Source organism: Equus przewalskii, chromosome 2 (genome assembly GCF_037783145.1).
Source record: "Equus przewalskii isolate Varuska chromosome 2, EquPr2, whole genome shotgun sequence".
In the NCBI taxonomy this organism is placed as follows: domain Eukaryota; kingdom Metazoa; phylum Chordata; class Mammalia; order Perissodactyla; family Equidae; genus Equus; species Equus przewalskii.
Genome location: NC_091832.1, coordinates 37,725,718 through 37,753,251, shown reverse-complemented (window position 1 = coordinate 37,753,251; position 27,534 = coordinate 37,725,718). Strand labels below are relative to the sequence as shown.

General features: G+C 57.6%; 1 protein-coding gene and 1 long non-coding RNA gene across 8 annotated transcripts in view; one reads left to right on the top strand and one right to left on the bottom strand.

Annotated features, from left to right (window-relative positions):
• KAZN (kazrin, periplakin interacting protein) overlaps positions 1–27,534 on the top strand; it is a 1,021,468-nt gene that overhangs the window by 917,117 nt on the left and 76,817 nt on the right. The gene's annotated exons all lie outside the window — the stretch shown is intronic.
• LOC139080729 (uncharacterized) lies at positions 8,562–12,390 on the bottom strand. Its single transcript, XR_011535459.1, has 5 exons — positions 12,265–12,390; positions 10,932–11,126; positions 10,653–10,793; positions 10,088–10,393; positions 8,562–9,040 (listed from the first exon to the last, which is right to left on the bottom strand). It is a non-coding gene; the product is annotated as an uncharacterized lncRNA (long non-coding RNA).

Here is a 27,534-nt window from a genome sequence, read left to right as displayed (position 1 = left end):
GAGATACCACTCTGTCCATCTTTGCAAAAATACCATCTGCCCCAGAGGGGAGGGAGAAGCCGACAGTGAACACGGCGGAAACGAAACCGTCTGCGTTGGGAGATGGTAATACTGCGGGAACGTAGACATTTTCCACTGAGCAGGATGTGACCAGCCTCTCCACTCCCGGGTCTTTACTCACCTAGGAAATAGACACCCAACAAAGGCTTGTACAAGTGGCCGTGGCAGCTTTACCTGGAACAGCCCGCGTGTCCCTCGACAGATGAGTGACATACAGACTGGACGTCCTACCGCTGATCCTCCTCAGCTGTAAGGCGGCAGGCTTGATACGCCAACATGGGGGGCTCGAGGTGATGACACTGAGGGACAGAGTGCAGAGAGAACAACTACATCCCTTGTGATTGCATTGAGCTGCAACCCTAGAAAACGAAAGCGGATCTGCAGGGTCAGAAAGACGAGTGGTTGCCTGGGGTGGGGGGGGGGGGGGGAGCACAGTTTCCCAGGGGAGAGGAGACGTCTGGGGTGATGGCTGCGTTTGCTATCTTGATCGTGGTGATGGGTGTTCAGGTGTGTGCTCATGTCAGACCATAGCAAATGGCGGCACTTTAAATACATGCAGTTTATGATGTCATTTTTAATCAATGAAGCTGTTTTTAAAAGCGGGTGAGTGGTTTAGGAGCTGTGAGGCTGGGGCGTTTTGGGGTGGGGAGCGTTTCAGCACCCCGTAGGCCACATCACTCAGCTTTGTCTCCCTGCCCTGCGTGCTGGCCTCAGTGGGTCACAGGGGACCCAGCCCCTGGTGGGCAGAGTCCTCAAGGCCAGGCTGGCATGCTGGCCAGCGGCAGGGACGTGGCGGACGAGAAGACTGCAGGGCCCCGTCCTATCGGGGTCCCAGTGCCCCTGGTTTCTGGGGTCACATTCCAGGAACAGCTAGAGCCCAGAGAGTTCTGGAGCTGCATGTGCTGTGGCCTGGACTTCCAGCCCAGCTCCTTAAATAGCTCCGACCGTGTGGACAGGCCTTCGTGCCCAGGGCCTGATGTGGTGGCAGCAAAGGACCAGAGGCATTTTTTGGCACTGAGCTAAAAACTCAGAACAGTTTAGAAAGGAACATTCTGATTCAGCCTGGGGCCAGGTACTCTGGTAGAGAAATGGTGGAGGTTAAAACCCAATGGCTCCATAATATTTTTAAAAATAACATTTATATTTAATGTACATATAATTAACATGATGAGATATGTATATTTATTGAATTTTTTATGGGCCAGGAATGCGTGGGCTGTAATTCCTATGAATTGTCCCAGATAATCCTCCCCATTTTCCCGATGAGAAGATTGAGAGACAGAGTGACTGGCTGGCAGGTGGAATTTAACCCAAGGAGGGTGCACCTGGCTCTGGGAGCTGTGTGCTCCAGCCACTCCCCTCACGGCCCCTTGGGGCGCCTGCTGCTGTTTGTTGAAGTGTTCACGGGTGTTTTAATGATGAATCATTTGTGGTGTGGATCTCGGGGACAGGCTGGGCCTGCGACTCAGAGGCCGTGGGGCACGTCGGAGTCAGGAGTCCAGGGCTCTCTGTCGGTGTTGCCCCAACCTCTGCAGCCCTCATCTGGAAAATGAGGGTTGAGCTGCGTGTTTGCAGGAGCCCTGACTGATGCACCACCAGCAGCATCCTCAGGATGAAGGGAAAATAGCTATGCAGGGGGGTCACCCAACCTCTGAGAAAGCCCAGCACCCCGGCTGACTGCAGAAGTGGTAATAGAGTAGGACGTCACTGAGTCACACCAGCTGGGCCTCTGCTTGCCCCAGGGCCTACCACCATCACCCCAGCCCAGAGAGAAACCTCAGGACCTACACCCCACTGCCCCACCCAGTAGCCCTGAGCCTGCTGACCTTTGCAGCCCCTGGAGTCCAGTGAAGTCACTCGTGCACGAGCTCCAGGCCTTAAAGATCCAGAAAATTGCTTTGATTCAGGCCTTGCCAGCAGAGCATGGTGCCCAGGGAAAGAAAGGTCTGAGCAGGAACCTGTGGGCTTAGGCAGGAGGAGAAGGATGGCCCAGGACCAGTCGATGTCCCTGACCCCTGCCAAGTCCCAGAAGAGGCTGGACCATGTTTCTCTCAGTCCATTTTGCTCCTTAGCTACCCTGGAGGCAGGGCCCAGCTAGACGGCTGTATGAGCGCTGACCGGCTGTATGAGCGCTGACCGTCTGGTGCCAGTAACCCTTCTCTCGACCTCGCAGTGCTCAGCACCGGTCTCAGCACGTGGCTGGGTGCTTAAAGCCTGGGCCTGAGGTGCAGACGTGAGATGGAAAACGTGGCGGCTCCAGGACTGTCACAGTCAGGTCTGAGCGCGTTGTCTCTGCGTCTCCGTGACTGTGCCCGTTCCTGCCACCGAGCAGCAAGCAAGGCTGGGGAAGGGGCACAGAGCAGAGCCGGGACAGGTGCTGGGCCCTCAGGGCTGGCACCCAGTAGGTGCTCAGGAAGTGGGTGAAGAGCAGAGGGAGGGCCCCCACCCCACGTGTGGGTGCCTCCGGTCTGTGGAAGATTCTGGAAGATCCTCTTGCTTGGGTGGCGTCCCCCAACCTGGCCTTTCTAGTTCCGTGACCTGCTGGTGCCATCCTAAGCACTGTCTCCTGCCACCCCTGGACTGCGTCGTGCTCCTCTGCTCCTGAGTCATCTGGGGAATCTGTGCACCTGCCGAGGCGCGGCTGGCAGCGGGGTCAGTGGAGAGCAAGGAAGAGTGCACGCCTTTCCCTCTTCCTCACACTGCATTCCTCAGGTGACTACAGATTGGGGGAGAGTTGCTTCTTTCGGGGGCAAAACAGGATGGGATGGGCCTGGTGGCACTCAGGGGAGAGAGGGGCCAGGGGCTCCTGCCCGTCCCGCCAGAGCAGGGCCGTTTTCTGCCTGGAGGTCCCAGAGGAGGGTGGTTCCAGAGATCTGCCACAGAGGCTAAAGGCCCCCACACTGACCAGGACTATTCGGGGCTGGCTCCATGTCGCCCTGCCGGCCCCAGGCCTTGCGCCCGCTCCCCAGGGCAGGGCTGAGTGCCGTCCAGTGTCACTGAAGCCTCGCGCCTGCTGTGAAGGGTGTGTCGGCATCTTAAGGGCAGCGTTTCTGTTCCAGGCAGAGCGTCTGCCCAAGGGCTGCTCGCTTCCACCGTTCCCAGCTGAGACCCGTTCTTGCCAGGACCTCTTTGTCCCCTTGGGTGATGGGCATTGCGGGCAGGGCCTGAGTCAGAATGATTCTTCGAGATCTTCATGGTGCAGAACGTGTGGGTGAGCATCTTTTCTGGAGTTTGGGGCTGCAGAGCCCTGTGGATGTGGGTGGGAGGGAGACTCTTTCGAGGCCTCTTAGAGGCAGCGGGTCCAGATGGGGAGCAGAGAGAACCGGCGGGTTGGTGACGTTGTGCTGGATGTCTGGGTTGTCAAAGCACCTGGAAACTGGATTGATGAGGTGTGGGGGGCAGGGTAGAGGGGCGTGATCTCACAGGTGCTGTGTCCCCTCTTCAGGAGAAGTTGGTAAACAGTCCCTCCTTCACCTTTTTGGGGCTCTTCCATGCCCCCCCATGACGCCCCTGGAGGTGGTCTTCTTTTTTTGGGTGTCTCTTCATCTGAGAGGGTTTCTTCTTCCTGTTCTTCGGGCATTCCAATCCCCAGGCTGCCTGCACTTATGGGGCAGTTTCCCGGTGGTGATTGGGGGCCACAGAACGTGCTGGCGTTTATGCGGGCTCAAGGCTCTGCATGCCCTGGGGGCTGCGTGGGAGTGTGCGGGGCGTTGCTCCCCTCTAAGTGTGAGGGCATTCCCAACAGAGGTGGGCTTTCCGAGCTGCTCCTGGGAGGGGACTATGATGCCAAGGCACGGTGGCCTCTATTGCTGTTCAGTTTCTTAATAGTAAATGGAAAAGAGGATGAATAATTTGGGGGTGGGAGATGTAAGGAGAGGGTGCTGGCCCCAAATAGGGGAGCTTCATCTCTGCCATGTGACACTCTGCGTGGGTGCGAGGAGCGGGCCCAGCAGGGGTCTCCCTGTTCAAACCAAGCAATGAGGACACACTGACGCTGGAGGGGAAGGTGCCCTCTGTGGCTCTGGGCTCAGCCCGGCTTCTCAGGAAAGAAATGAAGATGGCAGAGAGCAGCCTTTGCTGAACACCTGCAATGAGCCGGCAACCGGAAAAGCAGCAGGGGCTGGTGTGAGCCTCCCCTCCATCCTCCAGGATCGTTTCTCTCCTTCCTTTTCTACACGTGGAGAGCAGCGGCTCAGAGAAGTCACGTGATGTGCCCAAGGTCATGTGGGTGGCAGAGTCAGGGCCAGGCCTGGGGTCCTCTCCCCTGGAACTTGAGCAAGTTGCTCAACCTCTCTGTCCCCCTGGGGATCACAGTAGCACCTACCCCGTAGTTGTGAGGATTAAGTGACATGATTTGTGAAAGAGGTTAGCACAGTAAGTACCTATTTATGAAATACCAGCTGCCGTTATTTTATTATTATTCTTTTACTAAACTCAGAGTGACCATATAATTTATTGTCCAAAGTGGGAGAGTTTTGCAAGAGAAAGAGGGCCTGTTAAAAGTTGTGCTGGGATGAGAGGAATAAACTGGGGCTGTCCCGGACGGACAGGATCTGTAGCCCTTGACCGACAGGCAGGATCTGAGCTGGCGGACAGGTGTCAGGCAGGCACTGCAGGTCAGGGGATGGCACGAGCAAAGATGTGGAGGCTGGATGCTCATGGTGTACACAGGTGACCATGAGGTGGCCATGGGGTCCGCCTGTCCCGCAGGACGGGAGGCATTTCAGCTATCCACCTGCGCCTTTCCTGCTGCTGCCGGCTCAGCCGCATGCCCTGAGACCGCCCGCCTGCCCGCCCAGCAGCGTGATTTACAAGGCACCACAGGCCACTCCTTTCTTTATGAACCTGGGAAAGACACAATCTTTACCGTAACAGAGGCACAGGGCGTCTCGGAACCCGTTCCGAGGTGCGGTCGATGGGAGGGAGCAGAGGCGGAGAAGGCAGCCATTCAGTCACGGGCGCATCTCCACTTGACACTGGCGGCACAGAGCTTTCGCGTGGAGCTTCGGGAGGAAAGTGAAGGGAGGTGGGGCAGCCAGAGGAGGCTCCTGGCTCCTGGCCTCCAGGGCTCCTGGGTGAGTCTCACAAGAGCGTGTCATGCCTTGACAGGGCGGCGTTTCCAGGCAGCTGTCGTGTTCACCCACATGGCCCCTGTGTCTCCCAGGGGAGCATGGTGTTCCTGGAGGGGTCAGGTTCCCAGAAGGGCCAGAGCCGCCTCCCCTGTGGAACAGTGCGGTCTGAGAGATGCTGAAGAAGACCCTCCTTCCCCAGGGAGAGAGGGAAAGTAGCCAGGAGCTGGAGGCCACGCTCTGGTGGGGAGTGACGTGCCGTAGCTATGCCAGGAGCTGGACCAGACCCGCATGCTAACTCTCAACCCTGCGTGCTCACCGGCGTTCCTCACTTTTTATGTCTCCATTCCTGAAACAGATTTCTAAATTTTTTTGGTGGGATCTTGACTAGAGCAGTTCTGTAGGTAAAAGATCTTAGCTCAAGAAGTAGAACCCTGTCACTAACCTGTGGGTTGTAAATGCATATTGGGTTGTAAATGTCAGTGGGTCTCCCACTAACCTATATGGAGTCTTTGTGCAAATTAGAAAAAGGCACATAGACAGATTAAGAAAAGGTGCCCCATCACAGTGAACACAGTCCCACTGACCTGTAGCTTGATGACCAGTGGCATCTGTGTGTGACTGCGTCTCTGGGGGGTTCAGCCCTGTTGCAGCGTTTGGTAAGGGAACAGAGAGGAGCATCTCTTTCAGGTGGCTGCAGCCCTACGTTAATCTGCACAACCTGACAAACAGAACACCATCTAGATTTCAGCCCCACTCAGCTCACCTACCAGATACTTTTAGGCAGTGCCCAAGCTGTGCGACTGTCTATGGCAGCCCTGGGTACGAGTCGTGGCCATCTTGGCCGATTGTGATTGGCCTAAGGAGCAATTCCCTCTCGATTTTGTCTTAAGAATTTTAGGATAGAACAGGTGCAGCAACGCGTTTTTACTGAGTTTTATACCAAGCCCTGACTTTGTTCAGATATGCCCCAGGTATGGTCTCCCATCTAGGTGCCTTTCTCACTTAGAGAAAGTAAGAAGGGAAGTGTCTGTTGGAAGGAACTTATCCTGGTCAGCCAGCCTGGGTCTAGAATGGGGTACCCCCTGGAGGGAGTTAACATTTATTGACCACCTGCTGTGTGCAAGGCTCTCTGCTTACATGATCCCCTTTAATACTCATAGCTAGCCTGTGAGATGGGTCCTGTTATCACCCCAACTTTACAAATGAGGTCATTGAGGCCCCGGGGGAAGGAACCTGCACCAGACACGCAGCTGGTTGGTGGTGGAGCCGGGACTGGCACTCGGACGCGGCCCTCCTAACCGTCATACCGTAAAGACCATACACCTGTCTGTTGACACCCGAAGTCTCTGAGCCGCTCAGATGCAGCCTTTGGTGAAGGTGGGCAGGCGCAGGCTTGGGAGGATGGGCCAGGGCTCCCCACTTGTCCCCCCTGGGCCAGGGCTGCTGTTTTCAGCACCCTGAGACCTAGAAGGAGTCCCTGGCACTGGGGCCGGCCAGGTGCTGGTGACCATGCAGTGGCTGGGGCACCAGAGCACCGTGCTGGGCATCTCACCACCTGAATTTTCAGCGACATCTTCCTGAGGCTCGAGGGCCTCGCATGGGACATGCAGGTACTGACGGAGGAAAAAGAAGTCCCGATTAGTGACAACAGCCCACACGTACCTGGTCCGGCCCCCTGCCCTCAGCCTCCTGCTCGGAGCCCTGTTGAAGGGGTTCCTGGCCTGTCGGGGAGCCTGGAGCTCGTCTGTGGTCATCGGATCAAAGGCCAGCACTCTGCTTCTGCTGGTTGAAGGCAGCCGGGGCCCCTTTACTCCAGCAACGAGAAGGTGTGTTTCTGAGGTTTCTCTGGACACCCAGGCCCCACTTCCCCACCCACAGGTGTCAGAGCTTCATTGTGAGCGTCGTTTGTTCCTGCTGGGTGGCCGGCTGAGATGCCCAGCTTAGCACCTTCAGGACGAGCCCTGGGCTTGACCCCAGGGCCAGAGCCTTGGTCCCAGGGCTGACAGTGGATGCAGCAGATGAAGACGGTTATTGAAAATGCAAATTAAAGCAACCCTGAGATTTCACTGCTCTCCTGTCAGATTGGCAAAAGTCCAAAATGACACTGGCTCTCTCGGCGAGCCTGTAGGGAGTAGCACTCTTGAACGGGGTTGGTGGGGAGGCAGAATGGCGGGCCCCAGGGAGGCACGTGAGGGTCTAGCTGGCACATCATGTGTGGCTTCACCCTCTGACCCCACCGTGCACGCCTAGGGATTTGCCCTGAGGGCAGAGCGTCACAACGCAAAACAAGTGACTCTGCGCCCCACGGAGACACTGGAAGGCTCCAGAGAACAAAAAAGCAGGGGACAGATCTTGCAGTTTTTATAGTAGATTTGGTGACAGTGCTCTTGGTGTAATAATTCTGGAGTGATTTTTTTAATGCAGAGTAGAGCAAATGAGTAAATCTACACTGTCAGGTACCAGGGTTCTCCCTGTGGGAAAAGGGGATGTGGGGTCGGGGCAGGTGTTGGTTGGAGTCTGGGCATCGATATGCTCTTTTGATTTTATGTGTATGTGTCTGTCCATCTATCTGTCTGTCTGTCTGATTTATGAGTTGTAACCACGGGTCGAGTGAAGAAGCTGTGACCCCCAGGAGCACTGTGCACACCTTGTGCCCACGGCTCCCGGCTTCTCAGTCCGTGAGGAGCAGCCAGGGCTCCTCAGACAAATGGGGGATTCCAGGTGTGGGGCCGTGGGAAGTACCCAGGTGTGGCCAGAGCATCTCGTCATTCTGGAAAGCAAGGATGCGTTCAAAGACAGATGGATCAGAAAGACCCGGGCACTGGCTCGAAGGGGCTCATGCTGATGAAGGTGGCACAGTTAGAACACCCAAAAGAAGAATGAGTGACACAGATTGTTAAAACGGGGGAACAAGGGGAAAAGATAGACGCTGGTTAATAAATGTAGAATTAATTAGAAAATCACCAGGAAGGGACTGACTGCCATTATGGGCGTCCTGATCCGATGCACTGAGACCACAGGATCCCCTACAGATTAGGTGGACTGGGGGCAGGGCAGCTTCGAGGTCATGGAGACCCACAGAAGGCAGAGGGACCCTCCTCCATTTAAGCAGAATCAGGAGCCTCGACAGTTCACGGCAGCGCATGACCCTGGGATCCTGGCATCCTGGCTGGGGGGTGAAGAACCCACAGATGCAGTTGTGGGGACGCGTGAATACGGACCACACGTTAGATGACATTATTGCATCCATGATAACACAGAATAAAGCGCATCAGGAGCAGGCTGTGGAGACCGTGGCGCTCAGGCTCCGGCCGCTTCCCAGCCCCGCCATGCATCGTGCGCTTCACCAGGACACGCCCCACGCTGGCGTTGCGTGGGGAACAGATGTTAATCCTCGTTCGCAGATGGGAACTCCTGACAGTGATATTATTTCTCTTTATGAGTATTTTAATATTAAAGCAGCAAATCCCAGAAAGGGCTGAGCCGCAGCTCTCCTTGGTTGGCGCGTTCCAGGCGGTCCCGCCGGCCTGCTTGGTGCCAGGCTGGGCAAGTGCCACTGAAGGGACAGGCGGCCTCTCGTGCAGCAGAGGTGGCTCGAGCACGGGACCCCGGTCCCTCCTTGAGTGGGGCTCGAAGGACCTCAGGGATAACCCGACATTGCCTTATTTTGATGTTATTTTAGGAAAGTGGAGCTCACCTCAGAATCTGAGTAAAGGGCTCGGCTGTGTGCTGGGGGTGGGGGCTCCGAGGGGCCCCAGCTGTCCATCTCCACAGAGGCTGGCCTGGGGGACACTGGGCCCCGAGTGTGTTGCCTGCATTCACAGCTGAGTCTTCGGTGGGTCCTGAATCAGCAGTGGCCGCTGCTACTTGCCCTGTTCAGCGTCATCAAATGCATGGGAGCAGACACTCTGCCAGGTAGTGGAAACAAAGATAGTCATTCATTCCAGAAATATCGATTGACCCCTGGCCAAATGCCAGGCCCAGGGCTAGGTGCTGAGGGTGTGGTGGAGAACAGAACAGGCTCTGCGCCTCCTCCCAGCCCAGCATCAATTAGTAACAAATTAGTGCACAGATGAGGAAAAGAGAAGATAGTCGCACACGCCATGAAGGAGTGAAATGGGGAGGCGTGGAAGACGGGGACCCTTGGCATGCGGTGGCCAGAGCACGCCTCTCTGGAGCAGGGACTTTGACCCAAGACGTGGGAAGGAGGCAGCTGTGTATGCCTGGGGGATGGAGGCAGCTGGTGGAGGTGGAGGGAGGACGGGGAGGGAGCGGGAGACAGAGGAGGGGCAGCCATGGTGGGGCTGTGCGTCCCGGGAGGAGCTGGGGTTTTATTACACGCATGGCAGGATGCACTGGTTTTGAGCAGAGAAGCGACTCAGTCTGATCTGCATTTTGAAGCAGCCCCTCTGCTGCTGCATTGAGAATAGGATGGGGGCTGGGGGGCGGAGGAGACTGTCACAGTCCTCCAGCAGGACCGGTGGGAGAATCCACGGGACTCGGCGGCAGATGAGATGTGAGAGAAGAGAGGGCAAATTGCAGGGAGGGGCTGGGGCACCTGTGCAGGGCAGTTCCTCCTCCAGCCTGCAGGCACCAGGGAGCCATTGCAGGCGTTAGGCAGGGAGTGGTGACATCAGATTGGGGTTTAGGAAGCCTGGGGTGTAGCGTGGAAACGGGATCCAGCCCTGAGCAGGAAGGCCTGGGCCAGGGAGGAGGCGGGCGGTGAAGGGGGGTGGTCTTCCCCGCAGAGGGTGCGCTGCACAGGGGACCTGTTTTCTCCTCACGTTTGGCCTCAGGCTCCCTGCGCGGGGGCCCTGCACCGTCACCCCCTCTCCTCCTCCTCTTGGCTTCCTGCCTGCCCACCTGCCTGTGAGCCGAGGGGGAATGGTCCCCTCCCCTGCGGGACCCCAGTCCAGGCCGAGGCAGCATTCCCACGGCTTCTCGGTCCTGCCTACCTGCTCACTGGCGGCTGGGGCAGAGCCGGGACTGGCTTCAGGAGTGAGGGCTGCCTGGAGCTCTGCCTGCCCAGCTGGCTGGAGGGAATTGGGATTAAAAGCCAGCAACTGCACTGGGAGTCATGACACACAGCACTCAGACGTGGCATCCCAAAGCCAGGAGATCCAGTGACCCGGGGTTGCATTCCATCCGGACGCCGTGCCGAGTGGATCTGTAAATCTGTCCTGGCATGCCGGGGTTATCCCCCTTCCGGCCATGCCTGTTTGGGGCACAGTTCAGCACCAGAGGCTGAAGTGGGTCTGGCCCTGGGAAGTAGGGAGCGGGTGTCAGGAAAGCCTGGCTGCAGCCGCTGCTCCCAGGGCTTCTGGGCCCTGCAGCTCTGGGCACACTGGGACCACCGGCCCCGGGGCCTCCTGGCCTGCAGCTCTGGGTATACTGGGACCACTGCCCCCGGGGCCTCCTGGCCCTGCAGCTCTGGGCACACTGGGACCACCGCCCCCAGGGCCTCCTGGCCTGCAGCTCTTGGCACCCTGGGACCACTGACTCTGGGGACTCCTCCCTCACCTGGGCTCTTGGGGTCCCTGCACGTGACCCTGCTAGGCAGTTCCTTTTGCCACTCCTGCCACACTCTCCACCGCCACCTTCACAGGTATGTGCTGAGGCCCAGCTGCAGGTGCCAAGGCGACCGTGGTTTCCTTTCATCACCTGGAACAGGAACAGTGAGCCTTCCTGGGGTTTTGCGTGCACGCCTGCGCGCCCGGGCTCAGGGCAGCGCTGCTCGGCGTTTCTGCATGACTCCGGGTCACTCTGGGAACATACAGTTGCATGTATTTTTGTTTTCACCTGTTTCTCTTTCCCTCCTCTCAGGCGTGGACTGTCACTCATCTGTTGTCATTGGGTCTTCTCTCGGCGTGGATGGAGGCAGTTCTGTGTGGGGGTCGGGGTCAGGGGTGCAGGGTTCAGGTGCTGGCTCCAGTGTACAGTATCTGTGGGACCTCGGGCCAGTCCCTTAGCCTCTCTGATGATCAGTTTATTCATCTGCAAAGTGGGGTGATAGTAGGACCTTCCTGGTAAAGGGGTGTGAGGACTGACTCCTGTCACTTCAGTCAGCTCCCCTGGGCACGGGCAGCCCCCAGGACTGAAGTGACACCCTCGGGACTTTGTCACCCACCCTGCCACACTTCAGACCCAGCACGGAGCAGGCCACGGGCCACCAAGGCCACCGCTGCTCAGCAATAGTGCTTAGCACAGGGACTTCTCTTTGGGCGGCAGGAGGGGCTGAGTCCTAGGGAAAGGGGGCGCATGGGCCTTGTCACTTGACCCTAGAAGGGTCCGGCTGGCTGGGAGGGCAGCTGCCTGGCAGGAGGGGAGTCTCTGCAGTCGTGTGTCTTTAAGGTGAGACCAGAGCTCCATGTGTTCCCTCAGGTACATTCCTCCTCAGGTGAGCTGGGACCTCCCAGGATCCCCGGAGGTGCCAGCACTGGGCTGGGCCCTGTCTGTCCTGTTTGGCAACCAGGAAACCTCTGCCCATGGGGGTCCCTGCAGGGTCTGGCTGGCATCTGCTGCTCCCCATCTCGATTCCATCAGACCAGGAGCCCAGGGGACAGTCTCCCAGGGCTGTGCCTCTGTCCCCATATCTTTGCGGTCAGAAAGGCTGGGACAGCGCGCATGCGCACACCAGCTGCACGGGGAACGACGCAGGGGCTGGTAGAAGGGGCTACATGGGGCTCTTCTCTGTTCTCCAGTTCTGCTCCTTCTCACTTGCTCCTCATTTTCTGCCTTCAGCCATTCTTGCAGAACGCCCCTCTTGCTGGAAGCCTCTCCCGTTCAGCCCAGGCGCCTTTGAGTTTTATTTATCTTCGTTTGTTCCAGGCTGTAAAACTGGTGACCCGCAGATATGTTGTCTTGAGCCTGCATGCTGCTTTTTAAATTTCTGAATGTCGGAAACTATTCACAGTCTGCATTTCAACCTTCTCGTGGAAAACAAGTGGGTCTGGCCGCCCTGCACCCGTGCTGCCCCGGGTCAGCGGTCAGCTGGAGCTGAGAGCTGGCTGCCCCTACAGACGGCTCATGCCACCCTCGGCCCTCCACCACCCGCCCAGGCCCTCCCTCCAGGCCCCTCTAGGTGCTGGTGTCTGTCCCCATGCACCAACCGTCTGTACCCCGTGCTTCCAACCTGAGAATGCCCGTCAGCGTCCCGTCTCCTCCTGAGAGCAGAAGTGGCTCAACCCTCTGCGTCTCTGATCCCAGCTCCACACCCCGGACAGTGTCCAGTGCCTGTGATGTGGTGGGGGGAGCTTTTCTCCCCTTTACCTTGAAACCACGTCCTTCTCTCGCCCGGTCCTGGCCTCCATCCATCTCTCTTACTCCCAGGCACCGCCCTCCGTCCAGACTGGCCAGCGCTGTGACTCACACCTTCCCTTTGGCTCCTGGGTCCCTTCTCTGGCAGCTGGGTTTTAACACACCGGGTGTGTGGCTGCATCACCAGTGTGTCCTCAGGACCCAGCTCAGGGCCTGGCCTGTGGTGGGGGATGCAGGAATGGAGAGTGCGTGGATGAGATGTTGAGATATCTACCAGGTCACCCCCACACCCGCCCTGAGGCTCAGAGAGAGACAGAGACGCCCTCCCGGACCACGTCGCCTTGGGGTGGGCAGAGGTCTTGTAGCAACGCGCTTCGTGGCCGGCCCTCTAAGGGCATGCATACCAGCCAGGGGGCTGCTGGCGAGGGGCTGCTCACCAGCCGGGTCTGTGCACTTCCTCCGAGTCAGCCTCCCTCCCGCCCCCCTCCCCTGGTCCCCGGAGGAAGGGCTGATCTTCCCAGAGACCTGCCACTTGCAGGGAGAAAGGCATCACGGGAGCCTCACCACCCGCCCCACCCCGGGTGCCCCAGGGCCTTGCGTGTGGTGCACTGGGAGGGAGGTGCATTTGCCTGTGTGACCTGGCACCCGTCTCCCTGGCTGACCCCCCCTCCCCAAGCTTGCTGTCACACAGTCCTGTCTGTTCCTCAGATGCCCTAAGGCCATCCGTTCCTGGGGGCCTTTTCGATTTGCTGATCCCTTGGCCCAGAATGTTCTTCGCCAGCATTCCCTGCTTCCTGGAGTGCCTGGCTGCTGTCCTTCATGGTCTCAGTTTAAATGTCACCTGTGCAGAGGGGTCCTTGGTGCTGCTTCTCCCAGGGAGACGCGTCATGCGCCCCCCGCCCCTCCCGTCATTCTCAGTGTCAGCTTCAGGCGGTCGGTTCTCTTCCTAGTGGAGGTCACAGTTCCTGACTGTTTTCTGTGTTTGGGCTCCTGGATATTTGCTGTCAGCTGCGGGAGGGCAGAGCGGTCGTGTCTGACGTACTTCTGCTCTGTGCCCAGCAGCCAGCACGCGGTTAGAGTGTGGTGGGTTCTCGGTGAAGCTGTGCTGAAGAATGAACAGGGAAGAGAAGGGCACTCACGGATCAGGAGCAGACTGATCGCCTCTGAGGACGTAGCACCAGGGCCTGGGCCAGGAGTTGGCGCAGGGCCCAGAGCCTTGTGGACGGACCAGGACCCCAGGCACCGGGGGTCCACTGCGGCTTCACAGAGCAAGGGCCTCAGGCACACCTGATCAAATTCCAGCTCAGCCACGAAGTGGCTGTGTGGCTTTGGGCAAGTTACTTAACCTCTCTCAGCTCCAGCTTCCTCGTCTATGAAATGGGTGTGGTACCTTCCGACTCACAGGGGTTATTAATGCGATAATGAGTGTAAGGTGTTTGGGAATAGCATCTGGACACGCCAAGCACACAGCAAATTATTTAGTGAGCCTGATTTTAAGTGTGTTTGGTTTGGAGTGAGAGAGACAGGAAGTAGAAATGTGGGTCTGTGCTCGGGAACAAAGTAAGGCTTGGCTACACTCCGACTCTTTTCCTCTGTCCTCCTTGTTCCCCCGAGGACAGCAACTGTCACAGACGCGCCTCAGCCAGCGTGGGGCAGAGTGGCAGGTGGGCACTGCTCTGCTGCTGGTTGATGTTTTTGTGGGTTTTTGGGTAAAAGATGCTGTAAAGATTGGCATGCAGGGTGGGATTAAAGATTGGGGATTATCGGGTGTGGGGGCGTGGGCCCTCTGCTCCTTCTCCCCGTATCAGCCCAAAGGTGAGTAAGGGTGTTGCCAACTTGTCTACTTCCGACAGCCAGAGAGAGCCGGCCCAGGGCACGGGGTCTGCGGGTGGGGTGGAGAGCTCGGGGGCCGAGGTGGGCCGGGGGTGCAGCTTCCTCTGGCCGTGGTGCTGTTCCAGCCCCAACACTCTACCTGAATTAACACGTGAAATCCTCATGACACCCCATGAGGCAGGCACTCTTATTGGCTCCACTTTACAGATGAGGAAACTGAGGCACAGGGAGGCAAAAAGCCCCAGCTTGGTAGAGCCTGGATTCAGGGTGCTGGGCTAAAGGACTTGCACTTTCAACCACCTTGCCATCCTGCTGGGAGCGACAGTCGGCAAGTATGTGTCAAGTTCTCGTGTTGAACCTAGTGGCAGTTTGGGTGGTAAAGTACAAAGGATGGTCTTAGAGTCAGATGGACCTGGCTGGAATCGCGGGTCTTACTGCTGTGTGACTTTAGGCAAGTCACTTCACCTCTCTGAGCCTTCACTTTACCATTAGGACAATGGAGATAAAGATGCCTCCTTTGCAGGGTTGTTCAGAACATGGACAAGGATAGCATGCAAAGGCCCCCCACCCCCGCGAGGTGCCCCACAAGTGTTTGTTTACTCCTTTTTTCCAGGATTTCCTCCCATCCTGAGCCTTCAGCTCCAGGCATTGGCCCTCGTCCAGAGCCTGACCTTGGCCTTGAGTTCCACGAGGACTTCGGAAATGGCTTTGGCAGCCCCGGCGTAGGGAGCCGCCGCGGTCCGCCTGCAGATCAGAGTCTGCCGGTGCCCCTTGCCAGGCCTTTCATGTTGTTGCCTTATTTCACAAGAGCCCCGGTGTTTGTTTAGCAATGGCGTGGTATTTTTAGAACTTAAAAGTAATTCCGCTCTTCGAGGAATGAGCTTGTGGATGCAGTCGCAGCCAGAGCCAGGCCTGGATTGGAGGCGTGTGGGCGTGCTGCCCTGGACCCCTCCATCCTGCACCCTGCTCCCCTCGGGCCTTTCCGTTGGATGTGGGCACCCTCAGCCTGCCCTGTCCAGCTCGACTCCTTCCTGCCCTCTGGTCTAGGTCGTGGGGGGGCCGGCAGACGTATACTCAACAGTCCTAGCATGTGGGTGGCTGCACAGTGGCCCCCAGCGATGTCCACATTCTCATCTCTGGGACCTGTGCAAATGTTGCCTTGTGTGGAAGGAGGGACTTCACAGAAGGGGTTGAGGCTCTTGAGATGGGAGATTGTCCTGGGTTATCCGGTTTTGGGTAGAATAGGTTTTAGCCAGAAAACCTATTTCGGACTCTGACCTCCAGAACTGTAAGAGAATAAGTGTGTGCTGTTTTAAGCCACTGCGGGTGTGGTCATTGCTGCCACACCCATGGGAGCCGATACACATCCCAGTGTCCCCCTCCCTCCCTTCGAGCTGGGGGGCGCGCCGAGCCCCTGTGATGCGTCCGTGAGACAGGGTGTGTTCCTCCTGGGGTTCCTGGGAGAACTGATGAGGGGACCCGGCCCAGCCCTGGCGTGTGGGGAGCCTGGAAATATCACACAGTCGTCACCCGCAGAGCCTCGGGGTCGGGCTGGGAGCCGCACAGTGGCCGTGTGCTTGGATCAACGTCCCAGAAACCTGGATTCAAACTCCAGCTTCACCAAACTCAGCGAAGTTTTCCAGTGAAGTTTGGCAAAGTTGCTTGTGCCCCTGGCCTCAGTTTCCTCATCTGGAAGAGGGGAGGACAGTGACCCCAGAACTGTGAGCGGATGCACGCAGAGCGCGTGGCACAAGCCTGACCCACAGCTGCTGGCTGAACGGAGCCGCTGCCCTGGTTTGGTCGGCTGCTCCAGCTTCTCTCTGCCCCGAGCTCGGCCACGCGCCTCCTTCCACAGCTGGAGGGCTCCCAGGCTCCTGGGTCGACTCTGCTGGACGTGGCATTTTTCCCACGATGTTCATTGTACCAGAGGACCTGAGGACCACTCTGTCCCACCGGCAGGCGATGTAGGGTGGGAAGTGGTTTCTTCTGCTGGTAGCCCACTCGGTCCTACAAAGCTGGAATCCTAACCAACTGCCGTGGTGGGCGCCGTTCCTCCTCCCGGCTGAGGCCTGCGGAGGCCGCGGTGACACATCTGTCAGAGGTGTGGGAGGAGAGAGGCCCAGAAATGGGTCTCAGATGTTCCCTGTCCCGGCCAAGACTCGCTGTCGTGTTTGTGAGGACGCAGGATGTCCAAAGGGCGTCCAGATGGGTTCAGTCAGGTTTGTAGAGAGAAATCTGTGTGCTGACGCTGTCGCCTGGTCGATTCAGGCAGCAGCCGGCAGGTCTGCAGCCACGGAGGCGAGGGCACGTGGTGGCCTCGGGCTCCGAGCTTCTCGTGTCCTGCAGAGGACAGCGTTAGGGTTGGGAGTGGAATCCAACTGCCCGGGTTAAAGCCGAGCTTGGCCAGTTGCTCTCTGAATGACTTGACTTCCTGGAGCCTGTTTCCCCATCCATCAGCCTCGCATCATCATCATCTTCCTCTGACACATCTGGAGCCCTTACTAGAGCCAGGCACTGTCCTGAGTTCTCTGGATGGATGTTAACTCTGAATCCTCACCATAAATCCCGCGAGGTGGGGGTTCTGGTCCCCCAGGTGAGGGAGGGGCATGGGGGCGGGGAGGAAAGTGCCCAGGGCCACCCCCCAGGCAGGGGCAGGGCTGGGATTTGGACTCAGTTGCTGGCGCTCATTAGACTCGCACCCCCTCCCTGGGGGATAACGTGGGGTGGCCGAGCCCCTCCAGACCTTTTCTGGACGATGCGTGTAAAATGCGAAGCATGGTCCCTGGATCTCAGGAACTGCTCAGGACCTGTTTCCGCTTCCGTTATCCAGACGAGCAGAGGGGCCTGCCACTTGCGTTTGGGGGCCTGGGTCAAATCCGTTCTAACGTCGGAGGGCCGTGAGTGATGGTGGTGGTGGTGTCGTGGTCCACAAGTCGAGACTCATCTGATCGTGTGCTTTCCATGATGTGCAGGGTGTTCATTCTGTGTCAATTACACCTCAGTAGAGCGATCTTTAAAAAATACGGCAGAAGTTAATCAGCAGAACAGAAATCCATTCTGCCCAGTGCCCTGCCCGGTGGCGCCAAAGGACGGCCCCCTTTTTAGGTTGCTTTTCAGGCAGTGTCCTCTAAGCTCAAGTTCTAGCATGAAAGGGGCTGGGGAGATGGGAGGGGAGGGTCCTTTGTCCTGGATGTTGCCTGCATGTCACAGCGTTGGGCTCTCCTGGTCTCAGCTCAGGATCAGCACGCACGCGCATGTGCACACGCACACACACACACAAACACTCCCCTTGGTAGTGGGATCATGTTCCCGCAGGTGTGTTTTGTGAACAACGCACCTGCCTGCTGCACAGGCTCCGTTACGTAGAAGCGATGTTCACCCCTGCACCCAGGTGTCACCCTCGGTGTCCCCCACCCCGGGCTGCCCTAGGAGCTGCCTCTTTCATGGCCCGTGTCCTGCCTTACGCCTTGGCTGGTGGCGTCAGCTCACAGGTGTCGAGCCCGGGTTCCCGGCCCTGCCGGGACAAGAATGAAGCCAGGCCACCTTCTCCTTCTCGCCCTTCAAGGACATTTCCTCTAAGGCTCTGTGTTCTAGGCACTGTGGAAGGGCCAGGTGGACCTGGGACCAAGACACAGCTCAGCGGGGTGGACGGGCCGGGGGCCAGTGTCCAGACTTGGCGCTGTGTGACCCTGAGTTACTCCCTCAGCCCAGATGAGAGCGCCCCGAATTTTGTCAGTTCCGACATACGCATTTTCGCAGAGTTTGATTGGCACTGTTTTTCTTTCCTTGCCCCCTGAAGTGTGGCTGCATCTTATCCCTGCCAGCCTCCTGGATCTGAGGACATGCGCTGTGGGAGGCCTGGGCTGTGTGCACATAGGAACATGTAGAGGAAAGAATACGACTCCAGAACCCATGGCCGTGGTCCTCGTCCCAGCTCTGCCGCTTTCTGGCTGTTGCGGTCCAGACGAGTGACATGACCTCTGAGAACTTCCGTTTCCCCACCTGTAAACCGGGAACAGTCAAGTGTACTGTGAGTTGGTTCGTGATTCGATGAGCTGAGGTCTGGGAGCCCTGGCCCAGGGCTGGGCGTCTAGCTGGTGTTTGGTCCCTTTGCTCGCCATCCTTAGGAGGATGACGCTGTATCTCCTTGAAGTCCGTCTCCAGGGAAACTAAGTCTGAGGTGCTTCCAGCATTGCTCTTTATGGCGTCCAAGTCACTCCGACCTTGTGCCTCGGTTTCATCATCTGTAAAATGGGTGTAATCATAGTACCTCCCAGCTGGAGTGGCTGGCACTTCAAACCTGCTCGCTGGGGGCGTGTGCCAGGCACTCATGGATCCAGGGCTCCGTCTTGCTGTTATTCATGGTGATTGTTCTCCTGAGCTGTGGATGCAGACTGAGTGGGTCCAGATCACTCCCTTGAGACCTTGCAGCCTCCTACATGGTGAGGAGGGGGATGTGGGAGCCGGGCCCAGCCTGGGGACACGAGGCACCAGGGCCCACCCTGAGTCCAGCGCATGGGACAGTCTCAATGTATCTTACAGGTGCACCTTAATTATTTAAAACCATTATTGGTCACACCCGTGCTTTCATCTGTCCTACACATTTTGCTTTTGCAGGTTGCTGGGCATGTGCCCAACCCCTAGGGGTCCAGTGTCTGCGCTATAGGCATGGGCAGGTGCCATCTGTCGGGGCTGTGTCCCTCCTTCCCCCGACTCTGCCCCACTTTCCCTGGGCCCCCAATTAGCCGGTCATCGCACCCCTTCCTGGTTCCTCCCTAGTTTAAACTTCAGCCTAAAGAGGGTTGGTGTTTGTGCCACAGTGCCAGGAAACCAGTGCCCCGCTGTCTTGTCCCTTCTGCAGTGGGACAGACGTCTCGGTGACCCCGGTGGCGCTTGCATTTCTCGTTTTCCCTGTGCTTTACCGTGCGGCTGCGCTCCGGCGCATATCCACGGGACGGGTCTTGGCATGGCTGGAGGATTGGAGGTCTGAACCTTGAGCCCCGGCCCGCGAGCTGGGCTGAGATGGGTTCCACTGCCAGGAGACTAGGGTGCTGCTGTGCTCTGCCAAACCCACCCACCAGCCAGCTCGGGGGGTCCCAGGGAACTCTTCCTGGGTACAAACCAAAGCCAAACACTTTCGAGTTTACAAAACACTTGCATCCAGCATCTTGTTTAAAGGAAAGCGGATTCCTGCAGCCGGGAATGAGCCTGGAGGGGGTCGGCCCCGGCGTTGTGGGCCTCGGGAGGTTCAAGTTGGGTCTAACCACCTGCAGAGGTTAGCTGGTGACCTCTCAGGTGCCCTCAGGTCAGAGCTGCTTAGTCAACACCGATTGGATTGGACTGGACGTGAGCAAGAAAGACCTGGGCTGGGCAGGTCAGACTGTGCAGAGCTGCCCCCCAGGGAAGGGTGGGTCTTTCTCTTTCCTTTCCTGTCTATTTCATCCCCTCCCCAGGGCTGACTGCCCAGGTGTCACTGCTAAAGGCCCAGGGGGGTTGGCTAAAGAGTGAGGGCAGTGATGGTCATTCACTCCTTCATTCCGCATCTTTATGGAGCCCCGACTGTGTGCCAGGCACAGTCCCAGGTGCTGAGGACACAGCAGTTACTAAAACAGCAGTCCCTGCCATCATGGAGATGGCATTCTAGACAGGGTGCAGAGGAGACAACAGACGAGGTCACTGGCTGAAATAGATGGTCTGGTGGGTGATACTCAGTGCCAAGGAGAAGCAGCAGGGAGGAGGGGCAGGAGTGGCCAGGGATGCAGTTCTAGAAGCTTCCAGGGAAGGAACGATGTCACTAATAACAACAGCAATAGCTGTGTTTGCTCACTGCCTTCTGGAGGCCAGGCCCTGTGAGTAACTTGACTGACACTCCCGTCGCCCTGGTAGCACCCTGGGGGTTCCTTGGGGAGGCTGGGCAGCGTGTGGGGACCAGACACTGGGCGGTGGGCTCGGAGCACAGCCCTCCTGTCCCAGCATTGCCTCAGGCCTGCTGCCTACGTTATCCTGCAGACGGCACCAGCCCCCGGCTGTGGATGGGAAGGGCAGGAGCACCCGCCTCCACCTCCGGGGGTCGCTGTGAGGATTAAGTGAGTTAATGCGTAATGCTCACAACCCTTCGCACACGCCCATACGTGGTAACTGCCTTTATTAGTATAATTAGCCCCATTTGCTGTGGAGAAAACGCACTAGTGAGCTATAGAACCCGGATTTGAACCCAGAGCTGGCGCTCCAAATCCGGCGGGTTTTTCTCAGAGCTAGCAACCCCAGGAGGCCTAGACATCACGGTCCCAGGTTACAGATGAGAACATCGAGGCACGGGGTACCCAGCCAGGAAGAGCGAAAGTACGCTTTGAGCCGAGGGCTCTCTCGGGCGTCCCTGCTACCCAGGCCGCCTGCGTGTGGACTCACAGGGGGCAACTTGGAGGTCACCAGGGGCCCGGGCACGGCTCTGTTTGGACACAAGGCGGCAGGCCGGGTGGTGGGAGCCTCCCTCCCCAGCCCCCGCTTCTACTCTGACGGAAGGTCTGTCGCCCGCCTGCCTTCACAGCCGGATAGTGGATATTATGAAGCAGAGGAGGCTGGGAGCACAGCGCACCCCTCCTTTTGCGCACGTTACCGCTTGCTGACAAATCTGACGGCCGCCGTCCACTCCACTCCTCGGCTTCGATTTGCACACAAAGTTCTTTCCCTGATAGATTCATCAGTTCGTCGCATCTCCCGTGGGCACAATGGGCAGCACAGGACGGGAGCCGGTGTCCTGCCTCCGTGCAGAGGTGGCCCTTGCGAGCAGGCCTGGCCGGCGAGGGCCCCTCTGGCCAGGTTCTGGGGCAGAGGAGGCACCTCCTCCCTCCTTCCCGTTTTGATAAAAGAACCGTTTGGCCCGTGCGGCTCAGTGAGGATCTGGGAGCCCTGGTCGTCTGACTCTGTGGCCTGCGGAAGCCATAGCTGCTTTCCCGGAGGCTCAGCCGAAGCGCGTCACTGTGAGCGGGGCTCGCGGGCCAGCCCTCCCCCGTCCAGCTGCACCGTCTCAGAGGCTGGGACCTGGTTGTGGTTCTGCGCCCCGGGCTGCCGGTGTCATGAAGGAAGGGGCTGTCCGATGCTGAGGAGTGGCCTGAGCTTCCAGGGGCTGCAGTGGGTCCCTGGGCTCTGCAGTCCTCAGAAAGCCCAGGAGGAGAGGGCCTTGGCTCTCAGGAGCTGTGTGACCAAAGATGAGTCATTTAACCCTCCGAGCCTTGCTTTGCCCATCCATAAGCTGAGAATACGGGTACTCACTGAGTTCTGTGCAGATGAGTGAGATGTCTGTGTTGAGGAATGGTAACCCCCCACTATGTTTGCAGAGCACTGTTTGCAGAACACTTCACAGAGGTCATTTCACGTGAGCTTTAAGGTCGCCCTGTGGAGTAGGCAGGATCAAAGATGAGAGGTTATGTGACCTGCCCAGGGTGTCGCAGGGCCTCTAGCCTTGGTGTCTGGCTCTAAGTCTAAGGCTCTTTCTGCCTTACCCCATCTACCTTCCAGGTTCAAGGTTTATATAAGGCACTGCTGTTATCCTGAGAGTCAGCCCAGGTCCCCACTGGTCCCCGAAGGTCCAGCAGCCCTGAGCAGGGATGGCAGAGTGGCAGTGGTGGTGGCTGGGGACACTGAGAGGCAATGCCAAGGTCCCACCCCCTCCCAGCCATGCTTGCAAAGGCCTCTCCTTCATCCTCCTTGCTGAGTGCTGTTTGTTCGGGCTGTTACTAGCTCAGTTCCTGTTATTCCCCCCAGACAATCAGCCAGGAAATTCTTCACTTTTGTTTCCTTAAGAGGTCAAACGCTTTTCTCTTTGCAGAAGTAAATAAATCCTGCACGCTGAGTTGGCAGTTTTTACGGCAGCCTGCAGGCCCCCTGCCCTGCACCGTTAGCCAGCCCCACTGGGGGTCGGAAGACACCAAGGAAACACGGGCAGCCTGCAGCCCATCCTCCGACTGCCCACGTAGCATCCTGGGCATGTCTGCAAAGGTGGGGACAATTTTTAAACCAGACCCGGGGCTGGAGCCCAGGATGATGTGGGGAAGAGACAGTGCCTGGATGGTGTTGGCAACCGTTACTTCTCCCTCCCGCATCCAGAATCGTGATGGAAGCGAGTGAGGGTAGCAGTGTGACATCGCACTCCCCGAGAACTCAGTCGTGAGGCCGTCTCGGCTCTCCAGAGCCTCCTGAGCCCCAGGAAGGCCGTGAAGCCTGCCCGGGAACAGGCTTCTAGAACCACAGTCACAGGCTGGGCGCTCTGCGCACACGGCACCCCTCGCTCGGCTGGGACGACTCCTGCTACACACAACTCGAATGAGCCGAGACCTGCCGTTAAGCCCACGGCAGCTTAGAGGAGATGAGGCTGCGGGGAGCGCTCCTGCAGGGGGGACAGCCCTCAGCCACACGGCAAGGGAAAAACTGCACAAGGAGCCAACTTCACCAAGTGCCAAAGTCCGGACCACTCGGCAGAGGCATAAACCGTCCTCTGCCAGCCTTGGTGGCACTGTTTTTTATTATGGAAAATTTCAGTTATATACAGACGTTAATAGAATAGCATAATAAATCCTGGGTACCTGTGACCTGGCCCCGACATCCGTCGCCCCAGCATCCACCGCCCCTTGGCCGATTCTGTCCCGACTTCATCCACACCCTCCTTCCCACGTTATTGTGAAGCAAACCCCAGACACGTCGTGTCATCAATTAGGACGTTCGTATCTCACTGTAAAAGAGAAGGACTCTCTAAAAAAAAGAAACCCTTCAAACTATGATCACACCTAAAAAAAATGGTTAGCTCTCCAGTCACAATTCAAATTTCCCATCAACTCATAAACTCATGTTTTAAACTTTGGACTCAGGATCCAAGTGAGATCCACCCACTGCGATCAGTTGAAATGTCTTCTCGTCTAAAGGCTCCTCTTCGTGGCTTTTTTTTCCTCTTGCTGATTACTGGTTGTAGAGTCATACTGTCTGTCTTGTGGGTTTCCAGGGTCTGGAGTTTGCTGATTGCGTCCCCGTGCTGTCGTTCAACATGCTCCTCTGTCCTGTGAATCAGGAGTTCATCTAGAGGCCGGACCATTTTCTTTACTCGTGTTTTGCTAGACTCCTTCCAAGGAGACGATGGGGCCCTTCCCTCAGGAGGCACAGGCTGTCGGCTAGTCTCTCTTGTGACGTTGGCCACCCTGGTCACGCGATGCCTGAGTCCCACCACTCGGCGGGAGTGGCGGGATGGGGTGTTCTCGGCTGTCACCCCTTCGTCACGCGGTAGCTGGAGTCCTTCTCTGAAGAGACTCCCCGTCGTCTGCGATTTGTTTACCCACTGACACGTTTCGGTTCGGATAGGAAGGACAGGATGAAGGCTTGACTTTTTTCCCCTTTATTTCCCGGTTTTCAGAATAATGAGTTAGCTCCTTCGCTTTCATCACTGCATTTTAAAAGCTTGGGTCATCAGAACAGTTCAAGCAATACCTCTGTTAAGCTCGATGCTTAAAGGGCTCGACTATTTAGAAAACTCGGACAACAAGATGGTGCATTCAGCTAGACGGCTGAGAGTCATGAGCAAAGGGGGCGATGTGAGGGTGTTGATGAATGGGGCACAGACAGGTTAGGGGTCATTCCCACCTTGTTGATAAGAAGACTGAGCCCCAGAGATTGGGACGTGCCCTGTGTGCAGCCGGCCAGCGTCAGAGCCCAAACGCTGTGACAGAGCAAGTGCAGAGGAGTGCGGGTCCTGCTCGCACCCTCTCCAGCCTCCAGGCTCCTGCCAGGCCAATAGCATGCTCTTCCCTGCTATATAGAACGCCCTGGGGCCCAGCCGGGGCCCAGCTCCTTGGGCACAGAGCACCAGCCGCCAGGACGCGCAGCGTTGGGAGGCGGTTGGTGGCACTTTCCCCAACCGTCTGAAGTTCGGGAGAAGCCCAGGCCTGCCTCTTACCAGAAGCCTTTCCAGAGATCTCTCAGCTCCCGATGTCTCTGGCTGCCCCTCCTCCCCCCAGTACTCGTATTCCCTTGGCCTTTAGCTCCTCGCTACCTTGGGGACCACTGAAGACTCGAGGTGTCTTGCTTCTGTGCCAGCGCGGTGCCAGGCTTCCAGCAGTAATAAAGTCGGCCCGACTGCATGAGCAAGTAAAATAGACGTGGCCCTTATCATTTGTACTTGGACTTGGTCATAAATCCCTCAAAAGCGGGAATTCTGGGTCTGCTGCGTGGCCGACCCTGGGCACACAGGGTTGGGATGTGGTGTGGGGCCAGTCAGTCCGGCACCGGCCACTCCTGTCCTCGGGGAGCACGTTCGCCCTCCCGGCCGTCCCAGGGCTCCTGGGAACTTTGGAGAGTCGTTCTGGCCATCCCCTGCCCCGCTCTGGGCCTGTTCTCAGCCACGAACACCCTGAGCGCTGTTCCGGGTGCTTTGTGTGTGTCCCTCACTCGATCTCCGAGTAGCCTGTGAGTAGGTGTTGTCACCAGGCGCATTTTACAGGTGAGGCACAAAGAAACAAAGAGACTCCCGCAGAGGCACCCAGCCAGCAGTAGAGGGGCTGGCACTGGAACCCAGGTGGCCAGCGACGGAGTCCTGCTCTTAGCAGCTGCTCCCGCCGCCGGCTGGTGGAGAAAGAGGGACCCGTCCAGAGAGGCCTCGCCCGGGCCATGTCCTCGGTGCCGGGAAGTTTGTCCTGAATGGACCCAGTGAAGCCCAGGTTTCCGCCGTCGCGGGCAGGGATGGGCACGGAGAACAGCGGGTGCCTCGTCTCGGGGGTGACGGCACCTTCCACACTTGGAGCCGTCAGTGGTCACCGCCCCGGTTGCGTGCAGCCCCTCAGCGCAGGAATTGGTCCCGAAGCACGTCCAATGGACACTCTTCAAAACTCCGGAGCCGCCCTGCAGAGGTCCCGCCTGGGCCAAAAAACGATGAGAACCGGCAAGTTCGCTGTGCCCCCACCCAGGGCACCGGACAGTCTCTGAGCCAGCTTCCCCACAGGGCCAGCCCTTCCCAACCCCCAGTTTAGCAAAACTGAGGCCGTGCTGGGTTGAGTGCGGTTCCCCAAACACACCGGGGTTTCCCCAGCCATTTGGAGCCTTGCAAACGCCATCCCCTCTCCCGTGATGACCCTGCCTCCCTCTGCCCGGCCTGGCAGCTTGGACCCTCTCTCCCATAGGTCTCTGCTGCCTTCCTGCCCCTTCTGCACCCTGTCCTCACCTCGATGTGAGCAAATGCTTCCACAAACATTTATCAAGCACCTTCTGCATCCCAGATGCTGGTCTTAGTGCCGTGGGCATAGCAGGAAGCTAAGCAAAATCCCCACTCATGCTAGTTGGAGGGGGAGTTAGGCAATAAACAAGTAAGCGAAAAATATATGTGAGGTCAGATGGAAAGAGAGCTTTAAGGGTTCTGGTAACATTTCAGTTTTAGAGGTGAGGAGACAGTGAAGGCCTTTCCAAAAAGGTGACAGTGAATCGAGACCTGAAGGAGGCAGGGGAATGAGCCCTGTGCTTGGGAGTGGGGTGGGGCATTTCAGGCAGAGTGAATGGTAGGTGCAAAGGCCCTGTGGCATGTTAGAAAAATACTTCTTTGCTGTTCAGAAGTTCTTTGCTTGCCCATCACTCTGTTTCTCATGTGTCTGTGTCTCACTCCCCCAACACAGTGGTACACCTTGGGAAACATGGGACCATGCTAACGGGAAGGATTGTTAAAGAGCCTCAGGAAACGGGACCTCGTTCCTGGGGAGGGTTTTGTCGGGGGAAACTGCTGGCCCAGACTCACAGGCTGAGCAGGAAGTAAGATTCACTCTTGAGTCCAGGAAAAGGGCTGACATCACGCCCTCGGCCCTTCTGGGTAAGTCCCGAATCCTTCGGGCTGCCTCTACCCGGATGCCCCCTGGGGGTTCTGCCGGGAGGGAATTTGTCAAATGTCAGAAGACTGTGATTTTAACCCAGCCCGGTCTCTGATCCATTTGCAAGTAAGTGACTTTAACTCTCTGAGCCTCTGTTTCCACATCCGTGAAGCGGGACTGTGGGTTCTCACCCCGCCCCCCTGGCAGGTGCCTCTAGAAGGTTCTGTCACACAGCGCTTCACAGCGGAGGGTCGGTGAGGCAACCGTGGCTGCTGCCGAGCTTTCTGTGCCGTTCTGTCCCCCGCCTCCATGTCAGGCCCTCTCCAGACGAGTCCCCGATTGAACAGTTGTGCTCTGCGGGATGAACCTTCATGGGACATGGGCTCGCTGGGACAGAGCCCCCCACGCAGCCGGGGCTCCTGTGTGGACAGTGCCTCCTGGCACCCGTGGGACGCCGGGGCGTCTGTCGCTGTCAGGAAGCCATTCTCCTGGGAGAGGGCTTGGCACCTGCCCCTCGCCCAGAGGGAGGTGAGGGCAGCTGTCTGAAAGCTGCTGGCAGTTCTGAAGAGACAGTTGGGCACTGGGGGTGCTGACCAGCCCCCGTCAGATCCCTGTCCCCAGCCTTCCCGGCTCTGGCTACGTTGTTTTCTTCGGTCATGAGAAGTAACCGTCTCTGAAGGCTAGGGCTTTTCCGTAGCAGGACCTTGGCTGCATGATTTAACCTGTCAATGAGTTTTCTCATCTGTAAAATGGGAGTAATAATAGTTAATAATAGCATCTCTTTCATAAGGTTACTATAGAATTAATGACACATTGAGTACTTAGAATACTGCTGATACACAGTAAGCACTATATGAATATTAATTTTTTAGGTTTATATGAATGGAATGGGCTGTGGTGGCTGGGGAGGAGGTGGCATTTCCTTGCTATAATCCTACATTCTGCTATTCAGCTCCAAAAAGTCAGATTGCTCATGACAGACTCATGCGAGTCGAACTCACAAGAGACTGATGTATAGCCCACAGTGCCAGTTAGTCGCTTGTCAAGGAGAAATGTGGCTTCCTGATGCTTTGTGTGCTGGAGCTTGCTCTTGCTTGGGGTGTGGGGTCTGAGATGGCCCCCTGGGAGCTGGTGGGATTGAGCTGCAGAGACTGGGGGCTTCTGCCTCTCCACTACAGGGCACCTGCTAAGCAGACAGACCATTGATGTAGACAGGGCTGGGCGTACTTTGCTGGGTCTGCCCCACTGAGGCTTCTATACCTCGGGTTCCTGGAGACCACTTCCCTCCTGGGAGGCACGGCCCCTCTTCAGTGTCTCTCAGATCCACCCACTTCTTTGTTTCCGCGGCTGCCACTCTACACCAGGCTCCGTCTTCTCCTGCCTGGCGCCCTGCTCCCAGTGGTCCCCGGTCCTGTCTCTGTGAGGCGGGCCACCCTGCTTGACCCCCTTCCCTGGTACAGGGCGGTAGCAGGTGCCCA